The sequence below is a fragment of the Balaenoptera musculus genome, chromosome 1 (genome assembly GCF_009873245.2).
Source record: "Balaenoptera musculus isolate JJ_BM4_2016_0621 chromosome 1, mBalMus1.pri.v3, whole genome shotgun sequence".
Classification (NCBI taxonomy): Eukaryota; Metazoa; Chordata; class Mammalia; order Artiodactyla; family Balaenopteridae; genus Balaenoptera; species Balaenoptera musculus.
This window is the reverse complement of record NC_045785.1, coordinates 39,233,465-39,254,428: the sequence shown is the minus strand read 5'-3', so window position 1 is coordinate 39,254,428 and position 20,964 is coordinate 39,233,465.

Genomic DNA, 20,964 nt, shown 5'->3' with positions numbered 1-20,964 from the left:
ATGTGAGAAGCAGACAATGCAATGCTTTGTTCCTAAAGTGCTTAGGAGAGCACCTGGCACAGAGGAGGCATTCAGAAATGTTAGCCAGGGCTGTGAATGATGCCAGTGCTGTTTGTGGCTGCAGGCCACCTTCATTTGTTAAGGAACCAAGGGACCCACTGGCCAAGAAGGCTGGTCTTTGAAGTCGGGGCTCCAGACCTGCCTCATCCATTTAGCAGTTGCATGGCTTTGGGCAGGTTGCCCTCCAGAACTATAAATGATCTCTGCCTGCCTGTTCCTAGGCTCCGGGCAAGGACGCAGTGAGATGGCGGATGAGTGGAGACTGGGCATGGAGAAATGCTGTGCTGTGTGTCAATTCTGCATATTCCCATGTGGTAGGTCAGTTAACCGGCCTGGATGGTGAATCTGTAGGACAGGACCACAGGGCAAAGTGCCCCACTCAGAGCTTTGTGGTGGTCTCAGGTCCAGCTCTCTCTCTGCAGAGATTTCCCCAGGGCCCAGGACCAAGCTTGATTGTCCTTTGGGAACAGTACAGCGACGCTCAGAATGCTTCCCTTTCTTCAGAAGATGTCAACAGGATGCTACACACCCCATAATCTCCTTGGACTCTCATCACCATCGGAGCAGGTCAGGAAGCAGCCTCCGCTTTGGGGGGATGAGGACACTGAATGCGGGAGATGCTGACAGCCCTGCAGAGTCTGCGGCAGGGGCTGGACCAGTCTCCCGACACCCAGCCCGAAGCGCTTTCCGCTACCACGCTGCCTCGCCTCCGCCTGCCCCTGCCCCATGGGGCTCTCTCTTTCCCAAACTCTGGTTTCAGTTTGAATCTCCCCCACTGGCTGTCTCCTTGACTTCTTCCACCTCTTCTCCTCTTTCTTCTTAACTCCTCAGAGATGTTGCTGGAACCGCAGACATGGCATTCCACGGTCGGGATTCCCAGCCTCCTCCTCTGTGGATACCTATCCTCGCCCGGCCTTTTCCGGAAGTACCTGCCTCGATGATGCCCACTCCCCACAGTTTTCCACAATTGGGCCCCTGCCGGTCTTCCTTTCTCAGGAGTTTGCAGGGCTCCAGACAATTCCAGTTTAGGTCTCAAAGGAGAAAGTCCAAAAAGAAATGGAAAAAGAAAAACAATTTCCCTATCCCCCAGCCACGCATTTCTATAACCCACTCCAAACTCCTCTGCTATAAATGACTTAATTTTGACTGTTTTATAAGCAACTTGCCCTTAAAATGGTTGGGAGGAGATGGCATGTGAAGGGGTCTCTCCAGAGACTGACCGAATCCTAAGAAGCAACACAGCCCACACAGCCCCCCAGGCACAGCCCCTCCTCCTCCCCTCCCACCATGCCCAGAATGCTCCAGGCTCTGAGAGGGTGTGGGGTGGGCAGAGTCCCTGCTTGGGTGTCAGAAGACCCAGAACCAGTCCTGAATCAGCCCTTCTCTGGATCTCAGTTTCTCCATCTATAGAATGGGGGTTTGGACTAGCTGACCTTGAAAGACTAGTCCTACCCTAGACGACCTGGTATCTGGGCCTTAGGACCAGGACCTGAACGGAAATAAACAGAAGTCCATGCTGGGCATTGGATTGGCTGTGAAACACTCAGAGAAAAAGCACACGTGGCCTCAGGTCAGATTGGGGCTTACAGGAGGAGAGGATGGTCAGTCAGCTGTCACTCTCCTACCTGAAAACTTTCCATGGCTCCCCATTGCCCTCAGGCAGAAGTGCAAACTCTTCACTCTGGCCCTAAAGTACCTTTCCAGCACCCTCCATCCATGCCTCACCTTGCACTTTATGAGCCTGAAACACCAAAGTGCTTACTTTGATTTCATCACATGCCTGCTCCTCTCTGCACTCTTGCCCTCACTGCCCCCTTGGCCTGGAATACCCGCCCCCCATTGCCCCTCCTGTGAGTCCCAGTTCCCTTCTTAACATCCATTCAGGCAGTACCATCTGTGCGAAGCGCTCAGGGTCCCCAGGCTGCCCCACAGCCCAGCACTTATCTCCCAGCGCGTGGCCTGGGAGAGAGTAAGTGTCCGGTGAATGACTGAAGGAGTGTGGACACAGGAGGGAACAGGGAAAGCCTTCCAGACAAGGTGTCCCACAGAGACAGGATGTTTGGGGAGAGTGACAAGGGGGATGGAAAGGTAGATTAAGATGAAGCTGGAGGGACTTCCCTGGTGACACAGTGGTTGGGAATCTGCCTGCCAGTGCAGGGGACACGGGTTCGAGCCCCCGTCCGGGAAGATCCCACATGCCGCGGAGCAACTAAGCCCGTGCACCACAACTACTGAGCCTGCGCTCTAGAGCCCACGTGCCACAACTACTGAAGCCCACGCACCTAGAGCCCGTGCTCCGCAACAAGAGAAGCCACCGCAGTGAGAAGCCCGTGCACCACAACAAAGAGTAGCCCCCACTCGCCGCAACTAGAGAAAGCCCACGCGCAGCAACGAAGACCCAGCGCAGCCAAAAATAAATTAAAAATTTAAAAAAAAAAAAGATGAAGTTGGAGAAGGCCCTCTACTCCCACCAAGTCCCCCTTTTATAGATGCCTGAGGTAAATAACATCACACAGGGAAGAAAATTCCAGAACTGGCATGCCCGCTCCAAAGCCATATTCTTGCTCCTCCATTACAAGATAAAAGTGAGGTGGGAATCAAAATCTCAGAGTTCTAGGACGTTTGAGCAAAAAGTGCCCTCTCTCTAACCCAAATAGACCCGTGCTGGGGACAGGACGGGAGAGAGATAACCCCGGTCCACGGATCACAAGGCAGAGGCTCAGGTAAATTAGGCCACTTGTCCCTGATCGCACCGCACTCATGGGTGGGGGGCAAAGGGAGGCGTTTGAAGGAGGAATGCTTTAAAATAATACTGGCAGCTAAAAATAGTGTAGGGCCTGGCCTGGCTGACTTAAAGGGGTCAGGTTTTACGGCTGCCCCCATCTGCTTTTCTGGGATGGTACGGCTCAGCCTGCTCTGGTTATAGTTTTTCCATGAGCTCGGCTCAGATTTCCCCGTCCCAGCGGTGAGCCCATGGGTCAGTGCCTAATTTTCCAACGTTTATCTTTCCCATTTACAATTTCCCCACGTAAATGGCCAACCCCTTCAGTCCCCTGTGTTTCAAACTCCAGGCCTAGAATTCGGGGTAAGCAGTCATGCAGCCCTCCTACAGTTCTCCAAAAGCCCTAGAGCCGTTTGTAAGGGCCATATGGTCAGGACAGGGCCCAAGGGAGCTACTTTCTGTGCCCCACTGAGACACGCCCTCCCGCCTGGTGGACTCCGCCCTCTCCGCTGCTCCTGCAGCTTCAAGGATGCTGCCGCGCTCCCTCCTTCAGTCCCTCCTCTGCAGGCCAGCTCCACATCAAGCTCCGGACCCCGAGCTAAGGAAACACAAATGGCTATGGCACCACCCGCCCGCCCTCACGGCACCCACAGTCTAGGAGGAAGAGCCCGAGGAAAGGCGGCCTCTCCACACACAGAAGAGGCAGCAGGCACGTGGGGACCGCAGTGGGGTCCGCTGGGGCCGTATTAAGCTGGAGGGTCCGGCAGAGGTGTCCGCTCTGAAGTTTGCATGTGAGAGTCTGGGGCCCAGCAGAGAGGTGTGGGTTGGTATACCCTTGTCTCAGTCCACTGTTGACCCAAAGCCTGACCACAGGAGGGTTCCTGGTTGCACATTCCAGGTCTGGGCTCCATCTTCTCTTGAATCTGTTCCCAGTTGTTTCCTGTGTGATTGTCTCATCTCCCCAGAGCACAGAGGGTACAGGTACAGCACGTGGCCTTGAGTTGAATAGAAACCCTAGCGACGTCTCTCTAGCCAACTCAGTCATCTTCAGGGAGGAAGGTGAAGGAGTGGAGAGAAAGTAAGAACCCTCAGGGCTGCGGGTTTGGGCCGCCTGTACATAAGTGAGTGCAGACTGGGCAGAGCAGAGGCTGGGTCACGTGGACAGCTGCTCTGCAGCCAGGCTGATCCCTGAGAGAGGCGGGGGTTGAGCTGCTCAAGCCCAGTTCCTGCTCCCCAACTCCACAATCAGATATGCCCCTCCTCCCCTCCCCCTACTCCCCAGGGAGCTGCCAGGAGAGGGAGCATCTTTGGGAGCTCAGAGAAAGTCTCAAAAGGAGGCCACTTGGGGATGGATTTGAAAATGGTTAGAATCTACAGTTAAACCTGGTTTATCGAAATCTTGAAAGAAACTAGTTTTGAAGATCAAAGTATCTGAACCATCTTGCTTCCTTCCCAGGACATTCTAAAGCGAGAGCAGAGTGCCTCGTGCTCTTATTGTTTTCACAACCATTAACTCATCCCGTTCTCTAGTGAACATGACTGTTCCATTGTACGGATAAATGAACTGAGGCTCAGTGAACAGCAGTCACTGTAGTTAGGAAATGATAGAAATAACAGAGCTGAGATCAAAACACTGATCTCCCTGGAAGCCCCTCTGCTTTCCCCATGGTTGCCCTGAAAGAGCCACGTGAGGCCAAACTTGGAACTTGTTGGCTTGAAAGAGAACCCTGGCTGACTCATGGATATGCATCTGGTTTCCCTTGGCCCATTTGAATTTTGCCCTCCGCTCTCCCTCAGGTGATCTCAGCTAGTCTCTTGGCTTTAAATGTTGTCTATATGCTGATGACACCCAAATCTAAATCCACAGCCTTGAACTTGAGGGCCATCGCCTTGGGTATCTAACTGACATCGCCCACTTCCCTATCCTACTCTTGATTGACACCCCCAAATCCTGCTCCTCCCCAGTCTTCTTGCATCTCAGGCAAAGTCTCCACCATGCACCTGGTTGCTCACCTGAAGATGGTCTTTGATTCCTCTGCCCCTCACACCCCTCATCCGATCCATCAGATAGCTTTGCTCCTCAGAAACATATCCCCAATCTGTCTATGTCTCTTCTCCTCCACTGTTAACTTCTCAGTCAAATCACCACCCTCTCTCTCCTGGACTCTGCAGTAGCTTCCCCATAGGGCTCCCTGCTGCTGTGATGCCACACACCATCCCCCAACGTGCTCCAGTCCGCAGCCGGAGCAGTCCTTACCAACGTAGATGGGCTCAAGCTGCACCCTTGCTAAAAACCCTCCATTGGCTCCCACTGCAATTAAAACATAATCCAACCTCCTTGTGCTGGTCTCCCAGGCCCTATTTCATCCAGGCACCTGCTCCCTGACCTCGTCTCCTTGCCTGCCCCCAACTCCCTTCTTTCTGGTCCTCAAATGCACCAAACCTGTTCCAACCCAGGGAACTTTGCAGTAGCTGCCCCTCTGCTTAGAATGCCCCTCCCCAAGAACATCCCATCGGCTCTATCTTTGTAAATGCCTTGTCATTCCTAAACGGACCTACCAAAATAGCCACTCCCAGCCAGTCGGAGCTCTCCTGGTGTCTTGATTCAGGGACTTGTTGTCTGTCTCTGCCACAGTCCCTGGCCAGAATGCACATTGCCCATCTTCTTCTCTGCTCCGACTTCCTGTGCTCAGGTGTTCCCAGCACCTGCAGCAGGGCCGGGCCAAGGCAGGCGTCGAGTGACCAAATGGACGAATGAATGCAGCAGCTCACACCTCACAGTGTGAGAACTCAATGCACTGTTCTGAAGGAACGATCACAATTCATACCTCCCTGCCACACACACACGTGCATATAATGTACGTAATATCCACAAAGAAACAAGGGCTTGTGAGTCAGAAACATTTACTAATGAAGTTACTCTGGAGGATTTTATTATTCCTTCTGAACCTTAATTTCCTTATCTGAAAATGGGACTGATAATACTTACTGAAATAGTGTGAGGATTTAATGTCTGTAAGTCGCAATGTCAGTGCCCATGGTGGATGGGTTCACCAGATGGCATCTATCGTTATTATTTTTCGTTCTTATCACACGCCTCTCGGATCCCTTGCCTCTTCAAACAAGCCCAGGGACTCTCTTGCCTTCTCGCTCCTCTCATCATCCCTCACTGTGTGTTGCTTTCAAGTTAGAAAGGACCAGGATCGAGCCCTGACTCTACCACTTACAGCTTTGTGATCTTAGGCAAGTGTCTTGACATCTCTGACCTCCGGTCTCTTTTGTTGAAAATGGTGCTAATGAAAGTCCTACTCCTAGTGGTGTGAGGACCAAATGAAATCAAGCAGGGAAGATGCCTAGCACTGGGACAGGTGCATTGCTGGTGTTTGAAGAGTGACCACTGTTGTCATCTGTCCACACATAACCGCGGGTGCACACACTCACACACGCACGCACACGACTCTGATCTTGGCTGGGCCAAGAGCTACCGATTTGAACTCTAGGGATGGAATCAATTAGAATTATTTTTAAAACCTCATCTGTTTTGATTTAACAGGAAGCTTCTGTTCAGTGAAATGCAGCATTAGTCAATGAAATATCAAAAGTCCTGGATTTCGGGGTCCGGCTGTCCATGAAGGCTGAGCAGAGGCTCCCAGGTCCAGGTCTCATTTACTCAGTATTTCTCCCTAGAGCCGCTGCATCCTCGGTAAGCTCCAAGAGAAGAGGGGCTTGTCTGGCCCAGACCAGGGACCTCTGTCTGCTGACCCTGTGCCACACCCCTCTGAGCACTGAACATCCATCCCCAGAGATGTAATTACCAGTATCTATGTTTGTCTCCCCAGATCCCTGCCCATGTTGAGGACTAAAGCTATCTGATTTATATCTGTGACTCCAGTGGCCAACCTAATGCCTAACACAGGAAAGGCACTAGATGAAATATTTTATGGAAAACAAATGAGTGATGAGTGAACAAATGAGCAAATAATTTAGTTACACCAATAATAGTTACAACTAATATTTACTATGTCACTTAACCATGTGCCATGCACCATTTTAAGTGCTTTTTATATATTGACTCATTGAGTCTTCACAATAATCCCATGAATTAGGCACTCCTATTTAGCCCCATTTTGTAGATGAGACACTAAAGCACAGGAAGATTAGTAACTTGCCTACGATCACACACAGGAAGTGCAGTAATTGGGATTCCAACCCAGGCAGTAGGGCCAGCACTCATAACCTTACATTGTGCCACTCATCCATTCATTCATCACTCACTGGAGACCTCCATCCCCTGTGCCTGGCCCTGGGAGGAACTCTAGAAATGCACTGATGGATTAGACCCAGGTCTTCCAATGATGTCACAGCCTAGTGGAAGAATAACAGATGCAGAATGGGTAATTATGGCGGGGCAGGGACAAGGGTGAGTGCGGGAAATTTCCATGGCAGAGAGTCACACAGCCAACCCACCCTGGTCAGGTCAGGGAAGACTTCTTGGAGGAAGTGACCCTTAACTATGTTGGTCAGACTTGGGAAGGGAAGAGGACATTCCAAGCAGAGGGACAGTATATGCAAAAGCGTAGACGTAAGTAAGCATGGTGCAGTCTCCAGGGTTCTGCTGCAGGATTCTATCATTGTCTCTGTAGCCCAGCCTTCTCCCCCAAATTCTGCAAGTCTCTTTTTCAGACAGTAATTCTAATACCATTCCCTTCCATGTGATTTCAGCATGAGGCATAATGGAATATGAGAAGAAAAAGCTAGTTTTGCAACCAGCTGTCTCTCGGTTCAAATCTTGACTCTGTCACCATTGGCCCCAAACACTCACTACATCTCCTTGCTGAGTTATTGGCAATACTTCACCTCTCAGAGCCTCACTTTCCTCTTCTGTGTGATCTGGAATTAGTAATACCCACCTTGTAGAGTTGGTGTGAAGATGATCCACCACAGAATCCGGAACTCGGAAGGGAAAACAATGCCCTCTCCTACTTTCTGGTCTGTTCCCTGTCTCCCCCAGTGAGAGGCTGTCTATTCCCCATCTACGATTCTGTTGCCTCAATAGGCGTGTGATATTTTCCGTCGAGGAGTCTCCAACCTTATCCCCAGTTGCTGCTTTTCACTTCCTGTGAGCACAGATGTGGCGGTGTGTGACACACAGGTGAAATGGGCAGTGGGGTGCCTACAACGGCAGGGCAACGAGCCCTCGCAAGGGCCTTCAGATCCTTGGTGACCATCCCCAAGTTGGGGACCCCCTCCACCCCCACTGGTGATCCTGTTCTGCCGGGGCTCCGGGGAGGACTGGGAAAGGCGCCCGTGCAGTCCCCCCTCATCACACTCCCGGGATTCTCCTGCTAGAAACTCCCAGGGGGCTGACATTGTATTGGGGACCCCTTAGGACCTTGTGGTGTTCCATGAGAATGCAGAGAAATGTGATCAGAGTTGGAAGTGCTCAGCTGGACAAAAGACACAACTGGGCTGGGAAAATGAAACAGTGCCATGAAGACGAACAAGTCAACTCCCCCAGAAGAGGAGATGGAGGTGTCCTCCACCAAGTGAGGAAGAACAGATGCTCTGTACCCGTCACGAGAGCCAGCAGACAGACGCAGATGGAGACTCCCTCCTCACGCCTCACTATGCCTTCCCTTCCTCTCTTCTCCTCTCCCCTCCTCTCTTTCTTCCTCACCAGTTCCTTTCACCACTTCCCTCCTTCTCTTTCTCAGCCCATCCCCAGCCGCTGACCTGCTGTGCACTGTGGGTGAGAAGATTCCCCCTCTAGGTCCCATTTTCTCCTTTTGTAACTTGTAAATGAACACACAAACACACACGCCCTTGATAAATAAGTGCTTTATTGTTTATTCCATTAACATTCACGGTATCCTGACCTTTTTTGTTTTTTTTTTCAATATTTATTTATTTATTTATTTGGCTGCGTCAGGTCTCCGCTGCCGCATGTGGGCTTCTCTCCAGTTGTGGCCCGCGGGCTTAGTTGCCCCACAACATGTGGGATCTTAGTTCCCCAACCAGGGATCCAACCTGCATTGCATTGCAAAGCAGATTCTTAACTATTGGACCACCAGGGAGGCCCCCGGTAGGTATCCTGACCTTTTAGAAGCCCCCAACAAAGTCAAAGTTCGAGAGGCCTCATGGTGGGGTGGTGGATTGAAGCATCCTAATTTATCCCATTTAACCCACGTTTGTGGGTCTGTGTGGAACACTGTGCCCAGCGCTTCACATGTTAACTCATAAAATTGAGAAAACGTCAATCGTCGTCATCAAAGAATAGGGTGAGGGTGAGGTGAGAAGGAAATTTTATTTGGTGCTACTTTGAGTTTATAGATAAATTTGGAGAGAATTAACAGCTATGTAATCCATCAACATGGTGTTTCTATTCTTTTATTAAGGTCTTCTTGTCTGGTCTTTTAGTAAAATTTAAATTTTTCTTCAAAAACATCTTATACATTCTTAATAAATTAATTCCCAGATACATAATAGTTTTGCTGCTATTGTAAAAAAAAAACTAAAGGTATCGTATACCCTATTATATTTTCCAGTTAATTACTACCGTTGTTAAGGAACACTTTACCTTTTGCAATTATAACATAAAGCTGACATCAGAATGTGTAGAAAATAAGAAAACGAACCTCCACATATTCACCATCCAGATTGGAAATAAAACAATACACATACAGTTGAAGATCTCCGGGGACCTCTCCCAACCCCATTCCTCCCCCTCCCCACAGAGGTCATCCGATAGGATGAATGCTTACCATGCATTTTGTTATGAATGCTCTTACACATTATGCAAATATCCCTGCACGCATTATATAAAGTTCATATGAGGATAAACATTATATTGTTTCATTTTGCCTGTCTTTAAACTTCATACAAATGTTATCATACTATCTATCCTTCTGCAATTTGCTTTTATGTTTTGCTTTGGTTTTGTTCAATACTGTGTTTGTAAGATTTACCCACATTGATTTATGTAGCTCTGGTTCTTTTATCTTCACTGATATATAGTGCCTTCCAGTGTAAAGTTATACCACAACTTACTCATCAATTCTGCTCTTGATGAACATTTAAGTTAAATCCAAATGTTTCTTACTCTTTCAAACAATGTTGTAAGAAATATTCCTGGGCATGCCTCCTTGTGTGAGAAATATATATATACACACACACACACACACACACATATATATATACACATATATATATACATATATATATGAAATGTGTGTATGTGTCTTTATCAGATATTACCAGCTTGCACTCAAAGTAGTTTTACGAATTTACACTCCCATCTGCAGTGTATGAACGCTCCCATTGCTCTGTAATTTCTTCAGCACTTGAAATTATCGAGCTTTCATGTTTTTGCAAATCTAATGTGTACATAATATATTCACAGTATGATTTTATTCTGCTTTTCACTAATTAGTAGTACGTATGAGCACCATTTCAAAAATGTATTAGCCATTCAGGTTTTCTTTTCTGTGAACTGACTCTTCCTATATTTTATTTTTCTGTAGGGTCCTTTGCATTATCTGATTGATTTGTAGGTCTTTTTATACATTCAGGATACTTTTTTGGTTCTATGTGTTGCAAATATCCTTTCCCAGTCTGTGACTTCTCTTTTTACTTTGTTTATTGTGTCTTTTGAAGCACATAAATGTTTAAATTTTAATGTAGTCAAATCTATCTGTCTTTTTCCATCCTGTTTGTGGTTTTTTGTGAATTGTTTAAGAAATCCTTTTATACCCTGAGGTCATAAAGATATTCCCCTATATTTTCTTCTAAAAGTGTTAAGTTTTTGTTTGCCATATTTTCCCATATTGATTCTAGAATTAATTTTTGTACAGAGTGAGAGGAGGCAGTCCAATTTTAACTTTTCTATGGAGATAACAATTTTCCCAGCACAACTGACAGAACTGTCCATCATTTTTCTACTGGTTTGGAAAGCTCCCTCTATCATGTTAGTTTCCATATAATCAGGGGTCTGTTTCTAGTCTCTCTATTCTGACCCATTGTTCTATTATCTAAACCTGTGCCAAGTACTACATTTTTTCACTTATGAAATTTTTAAAATTTCATTAAAGTATTTAATTATTTGAATAGGTAATACATTGATATAGGACAAAATTAAAAGGTGTAAAATAAAAGTTTCCCTCCCACATCTGTCCCCATCCCACTTCTAAACAGATAAGCACAGACTTTTTATGTATATTCAAGCAAATATAAATATGTAATCTTCCCTCCATCTTTTTATACAAGTGGTAATGTACCAAATACACTAGATCTTTCACATAACACTAGATTCTGGAGATCTTTCCATGTCAGTACACTGAGAGTTTCCTTATTCTCTTTTACAGTTTTATGGTTTCCTTTGTGTAGAAATAATGTGTGTGCCATAGTTTTTAAAAACCATTCACCTAGTGATGGATACTTGGGTTGCTTCCAAACTTCTATTACAACTAACTCTGCATGTGTCATTTCCTTTATGTACAAATCTATTTTTAGAGTAGATTCTTAGAACTGGGATTGCTGGATCAGAGAATGTGATGGTTAATTTTATGTGTCAACTTGACTGGGCTGAGGGATGCCCAGATAACTGGTAAAACATTATTTCTGGGTGGTTTGTGAGAGTGTTTCTGGAACACTGGAGATTAGCATTTGATTCAGTAGACTGAGTAAAGAAGATGGCCCTCAAATGATCATGTGCAGGTGGGCATCACCCAATCCGTTGAGGACCCAAATAAAATAAAAAGGTGAAGGAAGGGCAAATTCCCTCTCTCTCTTCTTGAGCTGAGATGTCCATCTTTTCCTGCCCCTGGTTTTTGGGCCTTCAGACACTGAGACTTAAACCAGTAGCCCCCTGGTTCATAGGCCTTCAGCCTCAGTCTGGGAATTATACCATCAACTCCCCTGGTTCTCAGGCCTTTGGACTCAAACTGATTCCTACCACTGGCTTTCCTGGTTCTCCAGCTTGCAGAGGGCAGATTTTGGGGTTTCTCAGCTTCCATAAGCACGTGAGTCAATTCCTGGACTAAATCTCCTCTTATATATGTCAATATATAAAAATGTAAATATAAGTATAAATAAATAAATAAATATATATATATATATATATATATTATATATATATATACACACACACACATATATATATAGTATTGGTTCTGTTTCTCTGGAGAACCCTAATACAGAGAATGTGTCCATTTGTAATTTGGATAGGTTCTTGCCAGATTGCCCTCCGTGAGGACTGTACCAATTTAGACGTATGAGTGTAGCTTCCTCTGCTTTGCCAACAGAGCATGTTTTCAGATTCCAGTATATTTATCACTCTGACAGGTTAAAAAAACAATACGTTGGTGTAGTGTTAATCTGCATTTCTATTATTATGAGTAAGGTAGAACCTTTTTCTGTGACCCGCTTGTTCAGAGCCTTTGCCCATTTTTCTACTGAGCATTTAGTTCTTTCTCACTGATTTCTAGGACCACCTTATAAGTTGGGGAAATTAACCTTTGATAAAATATGAGTATCAAATGGTAGTTCCCATTTAGTTATCTTTCGACTCTGTTTGCATCTTGGCATAAAGATTTCCTTAATGCAGTTTAAGTTTTCTATTTTTTTCTCTAACCTCTTCTCTATTTTGAGTCACAATTTGAAAGATCTTCCCTATTTCAAGATTATAAAAGGATTCTCTCATGTTTACTTCTAGAATATTTGTGGCATTATTTTACTCTTAAATCTTTGATCCACTTAGAATTTATCCTGGTATATGGTGCAAGGTATGAACCTAACTTTATATTTTTTCCACATGGCCAACCAGTGACCCCAACTACATGTATTGAATAGTTAATCATTTCCCCCACTGATTTTGGAGGCCAGTTTTTTCATGTACTAAACTCCCATATGTATATTCACTTCTATTTCTGGACTTTCTATTATGCTTGATTGGCTTGTCTTGCTATTCATCCATCCGTTCCTCACTATTTCAGTTACTGAGACTTTTAATATATTTTAATATCTGGTAGAATGAGTCCCTTGATATTACTCTTCTTTTCAGAGTTTTCCTGAGTATTTTGTTTCTTTATTTTTTCACATGAACTTTGTAATCAGTTCGTTTGGTTTTTTAAAAAAGACTGTTGGTATTTCATTGGGATGGCATTAAATTTAGAAATTAATTTCGAGAAAATTGACGTCTTTATGATGATGAGTCTTCCTAGCTAAAAGCATGGTCTTTGCATTTATTCAAAAGTCTTCTTTGTTTCCTTGAAAGTGTTTCAACATTTTCTTTGTATAGGTCTTGCTCCTACATGTTAACTTCATTACAAAGTAGTTGATTTCGTTGTTGTTGCTGTTGTTATTGTAATGAAAGTCATAATCGTATTACAATGTAATACAATTGTATTGTAATGTAATCTCCTTGTAAATGAGATCTTTTCATTCAGTGTATCTCCTTAATGGTTATATTTATACATGAAAGTAAATGATTCTTGCTTACTAACTTTACATATCCATCTTACTAAATCCTCTTACTCTTGGTAACAGTTTTTCAGTAGGTTCTTTAGGTTTTCCAGAACTACAATCATCTGCAAATAGTGATATCTTGACATGTTTTTACACCTCTATTTTTTCCAGCTTTTACACCTCTATTTTCCAGCTTTTACACCTCTGTTTTTTTTCTTTCGTCCCATTGCATCATCTAGTGGTATTGGGGTCTTGGGGAAGCCCACCAAATAATAATTTTCTTTGCCCAAATTCTGAACTAGTTGAAAGTAACACAGATGGAGACCAAAATATCACTTTATTGCCTGTAACGTTTAGGTATTAGAAAATGTGGCTTCTATCTGACTTACCCACTCATTTATAAGCAGCACTGGCCTGGGAGCCTCACCAGCTGTATGCCATGGGCTCTGGCATGTAGTGTTTTTATCAAAATTAAATTTCTAAATATTCTACAATTTGGGGGGTTTTTTTCTCTTTGACCTAAGGCTTTGTTATTGTTGTTGTTGTCTGATTTAATTTCTAGGTAGAGGGACCCTTTGTTTGCTCATTTTAGAATTAAATTTCTAATTTAAACTTCTTGTAACCAGAGAATATTGTTCAAACTATTTTTACTTCTTGCAATTTTTCAAGGTTTTCTTTGTGGCTTAATATTAATTTTAATGAATATTTAATGGGCAATTGAATAAAATAGGTGGATTATCTATTTTAGAGTATACATTTAAAAATAATATTTAGTCTTCTCTATCCTTAATTATTTCTTATCCACTTGCCTCATCATGTCCTAACATTGCTACATTAAATCTCCCATTACTGGTGTATTTATAGTTATTTCTCCTCATGTCCCCTATAGTTTCAGTTTTATGAATGTTGATGCTAACATTATCTTGTGCATAGATAGATCTTCCTAACTGTTATGGACAACACTTCCTGGTATTCATATGCTTGTGTAGTCCCCTCCCACTGTATACCAGGGTTGGACTTCATGACCAACAGAATACGGCAGAAGTGATGATACACGTCACTTCTGAGAATAGGTTATGAAAGATACCATGACTTTCACCTTGGGCTCTCTCTCTCTCTCTCTCTCTCTTTCTTCCCCCAGCCCGCACCCCCTCTGTCCACCCCCGCTTCATCCCCTTGTCGTTTGCTATGTGGAAGCCAGCTGCCACGTTTGAACAGGCCCACGTGATGAGGAACTGAAGCTTCCTGCCAACAGCCAGGTGAATGAGCTTGGAAGTGGATCTGCCAGTACCGGGGAAGCCTTCAGCTGCCTGCAGCCCTGGGCCAACAGTTTGACTGCGGCTTCTTCAGAGACTCTCAGCCAGAACCACCCAGCAAAGCTGCTCCACATTTCCCAATCTTCAGAAATTCTATGTGGTAATAAATGCTTATTGTTTTAAACTGCTAAGTTTTAGGGTAATTTGATATGCACCCATAGATAACTAATAAATATGTTCATTGTACATTGCAAAGTTTACATGATCATTTGCTTGTCGTTGACTCATTTAATGCTTTTTGGCCTGAAGTCCTTCGTTTCTGATTATGTCTACTTTCTTTGTGCCTGCATTTGACTGATACATTTTTGCCAAAACTTTTATTTTCAGCCTCTCTGAATGGCTTTGCTTTAGATGTGCCTCTCTTACACTGCATAGAATTCTTTTTCTTTGTGATTTAATCTGAAAATCTTTTTCTTTTAATAGATGACTTTGGCCTGTTCACTAATTGATATGACCAATATGTTTAGTCTTGGTTTCTGCACATTGTTCAATATTGAAGTTATTCTCAAGTTCTTTACTATGTGATCTCTTTGCTTTATTTTGTGTGTGTGAAGTTATTCTCATAGCTAGAAAAAAAATTTATTTTTGTATTAGCAGTTACACTTATAACTTTATATAACTCCTTTGGTTCTTTATTTCTTTAAATAGCATCTACTAGTTGTCTCCTATGAACAATGGTAAAAATTAGTGTGCTGCTTTCTTCCACTTTTCCCTCCTCTCCTCCACCCCTCAATTTCTGTCAATACTATTATAATTTTAGTGTATACTCTGTGCAATTAAATATGCATATACTTCATTCGATTTGTCAGCTTCAAAATATATGCTTTTACTGTCTGTTATAAAAGTTGAGACAAACAGCAAATACTCTAGCTCCAACCTTTTTACTCCTATTCCCCACACAGTTTATATCAGTTGTGTCATTTCTGTATTTTTAGAATGCAATGTATTTTGTTCTTCAGCCTAATCTTCACAGTTTTTAGTTTTGTAGTCTTTTTGCTGTAATTTTCCTAATTTACTATTGATTGATCATCCTGAAATCATGCACATTTGTTTGTCTATAGCCTTTAAAATTAAAGGGTTAATAATTGAAGTTCAGTTGGGATGGATATAAAAATTCTTAGGTTTCATTTTCTTTCTTTGAAGCTGTTATTTTCTTTCTTGCAGATGTTATTCCACTGTCTGATAACATTAAAAGTTAACTTGATTTACTACAAACAATAAATGCTGGAGAGGGTGTGGAGAAAAGGGAACTCTCTTGCACTGTTAGTGGGAATGTAAATTGATACAGCCACTATGGAGAACAGTATGGAGGTTCTTTAAAAAGCTAAAAATAGAACTACCATACAATACAGCAATCCCACTACTGGGCATATACCCTGAGAAAACCATAATTCAAAAAGAGTCATGTACCACAATGTGCATTGCAGCACTATTTACGATAGCTAGGACATGGAAGCAACCTAAGTGTCCATCAACAGATGAATGGATAAAGAAGATGTGGCACATATATACAATGGAATATTACTCAGCCATAAAAAGAAGCGAAACTGAGTTATTTGTAGTGAGGTGGATGGACCTAGAGTCTGTCGTACAGAGTGAAGTAAGTCAGAAAGAGAAAAACAAATACCGTATGCTAACACATATATATGGAAGCTAAAAAAAAAAAAGGTCTGATGAAGCTAGGGGCAGGACAGGAATAAAGACGCAGATGTAGAGAATGGACTTGAGGACACGGGGAGGGGGAAGGGTAAGCTGGGACGAAGTGAGAGAGTGGCATGGACATATATACACTACCAAATGTAAAATAGATAGCTAGTGGGAAGCAGCTACATCGCACAGGGAGATCAGTTCGGTGGCTTTGTGACCACCTAGAGGGGTGGGATAGGGAGGGTGAGAGTGAGATGCAAGAGGGAGGGGATACAGGGATATATGTATACATATAGCTGATTCACTTTGTAGTACAGCAGAAACTAACACAACATTGTAAAGCAATTATACTCCAATAAAGATGTTAAAAAAAATAATGATTCTGAATGCAAAAAAAAAAGTTAACTTGATTTAGCCTGAGTCTATTCTGATCTTTTTCCCTCTTATGCATGACCCTGGGTTGCCAAAATATTCTTTATCTTTAAACTAGAATAAACTTACTAAGCTATGTCTTGGTATTATCATTCTGGATAAATATATAGAATCAAGTCAACTTTATTTCATGAAAAGTTTTCTTGAATTAAACCTTTAAATATTTATTAGGTGCTATTATTTTGGTTGCTTGCTTTGGGGACTCCAAAAGTACGTAAGTTGAATCTTCATTATCTATTTTCTATATTAATCATTTTCTCTCAAATCCTTTTTTTAAATATCTTTATTTCTGTTTCATTTTGTTTGCTTTTCTCTTCTTTATTCTCTGGGTCACTGTGCTTTTTTCAATGTCCATTCTCCTTTGTGCTCTTTCTAAGCCGTCTTCATTTCTGAATGACCTTTTTTTTTTCTTCTACTCCTTTCTTGAATTTTGCCAGTTCATGTATTATTTTCTCCTATGACCTTGTTCTTTCTTCCCTGCATTCTTTCATCTTTGCTTTGTTGTTGTACTTCATAGAAACAATTGCTTTATTAAGATTTTTGAAATCCATGATGTTTGGTCACAATTTTCATCAGCTCTTTGGCAACCTTTCTCTGGGGAGAAGTCTTTGCCCTTTAATAAACTTTTCTGAGTATTTTTCTCTTAGTATCTTTGTATTGATGCATTGTTAGATTCTTGTTATTACTCCTTATAATAGCACTAAAGATCCTTGTTAGCACTAAATGAGTTGGATTCAGCTTCCCTGGACTTTCCATTAACAGAAAGATGCTTTGGTCAGGGAAAAAAAGGGGTAGCAAGATAGAATTCCAGCGTGGCTGGTTTTCACAAGAAGTCTTCTCTGCTGCCACAGAAACAAAATGCTTCCACAAAGGGGTTTATCCTTATGAATCTTTAGGTAGCCCTGGATCCTCAGCTTTTCTCAACCAAATCAGATCCAAGAAGGCTTTTCCCTTTAGCCCATTTCACTCCAGTCATTGCACCTGTTTTGGAAAACAGGAAATATAGTTTTTCTCTCTCTGGATATACCCCTTACCTTTAGGGAAAATATGTTTCCCTAGCTAACTCATCAAAGAAATCTTTCTCTGAGCTGCTTTCTCTTCATTTCCTCCTATTTATTTTCTTCCTAATCGCAGCTTCTTTGGACTGTTCTTACACATATTTGGGAGTCTTGGATAATACCTGTCCTCAAGTTTTGCCAAAAGTAGAGTTTACTTTTTGATTCTTTTTGTTGCTTTTGGATGGTTTCTAGGAGAAGGAGAAAAATGCTGATTTACACAACCATATCTATTCCAGATGTACACAATGTCTTAATTACTAAGGTTTTAAAATGTCTTACTTTTTGCTAGGGAAAATTTAACTGCCTTATCCTTTTTCTTCAATTGTTTAACTGTTACTAAATCTTAACTTTCCATATACATTTTAGAATGACCTTTTTAAAAATTATACACACACACACACACGATGTTGAGACTTTGATTTTAATTTCAATAAATGTATTATTAATTTAGAGAAAACTGATATTTTTATAGCATTGACTCTTCCTATCCATTAATATGTCTCTTCATTTATTTATCTTATTTAATATTTTTAAATAAAAATTTGGGGGCTTTGGGGGTGGTTTATTTGTTTGCTTTACATTTTGTTCTTCCAAACATCTTTTTTTTCAAATTGAGATATAATTGACATATAACATTATATTACTTTCAGGTACAATGATTCGATATTTGTACACATTGTGAAATGATCACCACAATAAGTCTAGTTAACATCAGTCTACATACATAGTTACAAAAAAAATTTTTTTCTTGCAATGAAAACTTAAGATCTATTCTCTTAGCAACTTTCAAATATGCGATATAGTATTTTTTTAAATTAATTAATTAATTTATTGGCTGTGTTGGGTCTTCGTTTCTGTGTGAGGACTTTCTCTAGTTGCGGCGAGCAGGGGCCACTCTTCATCGCGGTGCGCAGGCCTCTCACTATCGCGGCCTCTCTTGTTGCGGAGCACAGGCTCCAGATGCACAGGCTCAGTAGTTGTGGCTCACGGGCCCAGTTGCTCCGCGGCATGTGGGATCTTCCCAGACCAGGGCTCGAACCCGTGTCCCCTGCATTGGCAGGCAGATTCTCAACCACTGTGCCACCAGGGAAGCCTGCGATATAGTATTATTAACTATAGTCACCATGATGTACATTACATCCCCATAACTTATTTGTTTTATAACTAGAAGTTTGTCTCTTTTAACTCCCTTCACCCATGGCATCCCCCCAGTCCCCACCCCCTGGTAAGCACCAATCTGTTCTCTGTATTTCTGAGTTTGTTTTTGTTTTGTTTAGACTACACATATAGATGAGATCATACAGTATTTGTCTTCTCTGTCTGACTTATTTCACTTAGCATAATGCCATCCATGTTGTCACAATGGCAACATTTCTTTTTTTTTAAGTGGCTGACTATGTATATACATAGACTACTTTTTATTTATCCATTCATCCATCACTGGGCCCTTGTTTCCATGTCTCTCCATTTATTTTGATTTTCTTTAATACCTTAAAATAAAGTTTCATAATTATCACCCTAAACATCTCTTACATCTTTTGTTAGATTTATTCCTAAGTACCTTATGTTTTCAGTTCACATTATAAATGCAGCTCTTTTAAAATTTCATTTTTAATACTTTGCTGTGGCATATAAGAACACAACTGATTTTTGTATATTGATCTTATTTATATTCAGCAAATTTGCTGAGCTCCTGTTCATTTTAATAGTTTGTCTGCAGATGCTCTAGATTCCTGTATAGATCATTATATTCTATCATAATCATAATCATAATCATCTGGTTTTTATTCTTTGTCTTGCCTTACTATTCTGGCTATGAATTCTAGTACAATGTCGAATAGAAGCAGCAAGAGCAGACATTCTTGACTAATTCCTGGTAGAAATCATTTTTCGGTTAAGAAATACCCTGTACAATAATAGTTTACTGAGAATCTTATCATAAATAGGTACAAAATTTTACCAAATGCTTTTCCTAAATCCATTGAGATAATTGTTTTTCTTTTTCTTTTTTATAATTAATTTATTTATTTTTTGGCTGCATTGGGACTTCGTCGCTGCACACGGGCTTTCTCTAGTTGAGTTGAGCGGGGGCTACTCTTCATTGTGGTGTGTGGGCTTCTCATTGCGGTGGCTTCTCTTGTTGAGGGGCACAGGCTCTAGGCGTGTGGGCTCAGTAGTTGTGGCTCACGGGCTCTAGAGCGCAGGCTCAGTAGTTGTGGTGCATGGACTTAGTTGCTCTGCGGCATGTGGGATCTTCCCGGAGCAGGGATGGAACCCACGTGCCCCGCATTGTCAGGCAGATTCTTAACCACTGTGCCACCGGGGTAGTCCCTTGCTTTTTCTTTTAATTTGCTAATATTTTAGATTGAGTTAGTAGATTTCAAAATGCTACATCATCTTTGCATTAATGAAATAAACATAACTGGTCACAATGTGTTATTAATAAATATTGCTTGATTTGGCAATTCAGGGATCATTCATCAATCTTATTTATGTTCACAATATCTTTTTAATACCCTTTATTTTTGATATTTCTGAGTCCATATGTTTTATGGGTGTCTTGGGTAAATAGCACATAGCCAGGGTAAGGGCAGAGAATTGATTTTTTCATTTTTACCCAATATGAAAATCCTTACCTTTTAACTGGAGATTTTAGTTCATTTACATTTATGGGGTTCCTGGTATATTTGGATTTATGTCTACCACATTATTTTCTGCTTCCTGCTTTCCGTGTTTCTCCTCTGCTTTTTTTTTTGATGTGGACCATTTTTAAAGTCTTTATTGAGTTTGATACAATATTGCTTCTGTTTTTATGTTTTGGTTTTTTGGCCATGAGGCACGTGGGATCTTAGCTTCCCCGACCAGGGATCGAACCCACACCCCTTGCATTGGAATGTGAAGTCTTAACCACTGGACCACCACGGAAGTCCCCTCCTCTGCTTCTTTTTTAATATTCTCTTTCTGTCTTCTTTTGAGTTAATCAAGGTTTTTCTTTAATTTGTTTTCTTCTTTACTGGTTAATAAGTTATAATTTTATTTCTATGTTTTTTTTTTACTAGCTACCCTTAACTTTTTAATATGCATACTTTTAAAAAACTAAAATTTCAAAAAATTTTTTAAAGTATTTTTCCCTCCCCTCCAACTACAGAAAGACTTCAGAATGCTTCCAATTAAATCACTCTTCCTCCCTTCTTAAATTATATTACTATACAGAATATGTGTTCTACCTTGATATTTTACCCCCAAATTGGTAATAATTCTTAACATT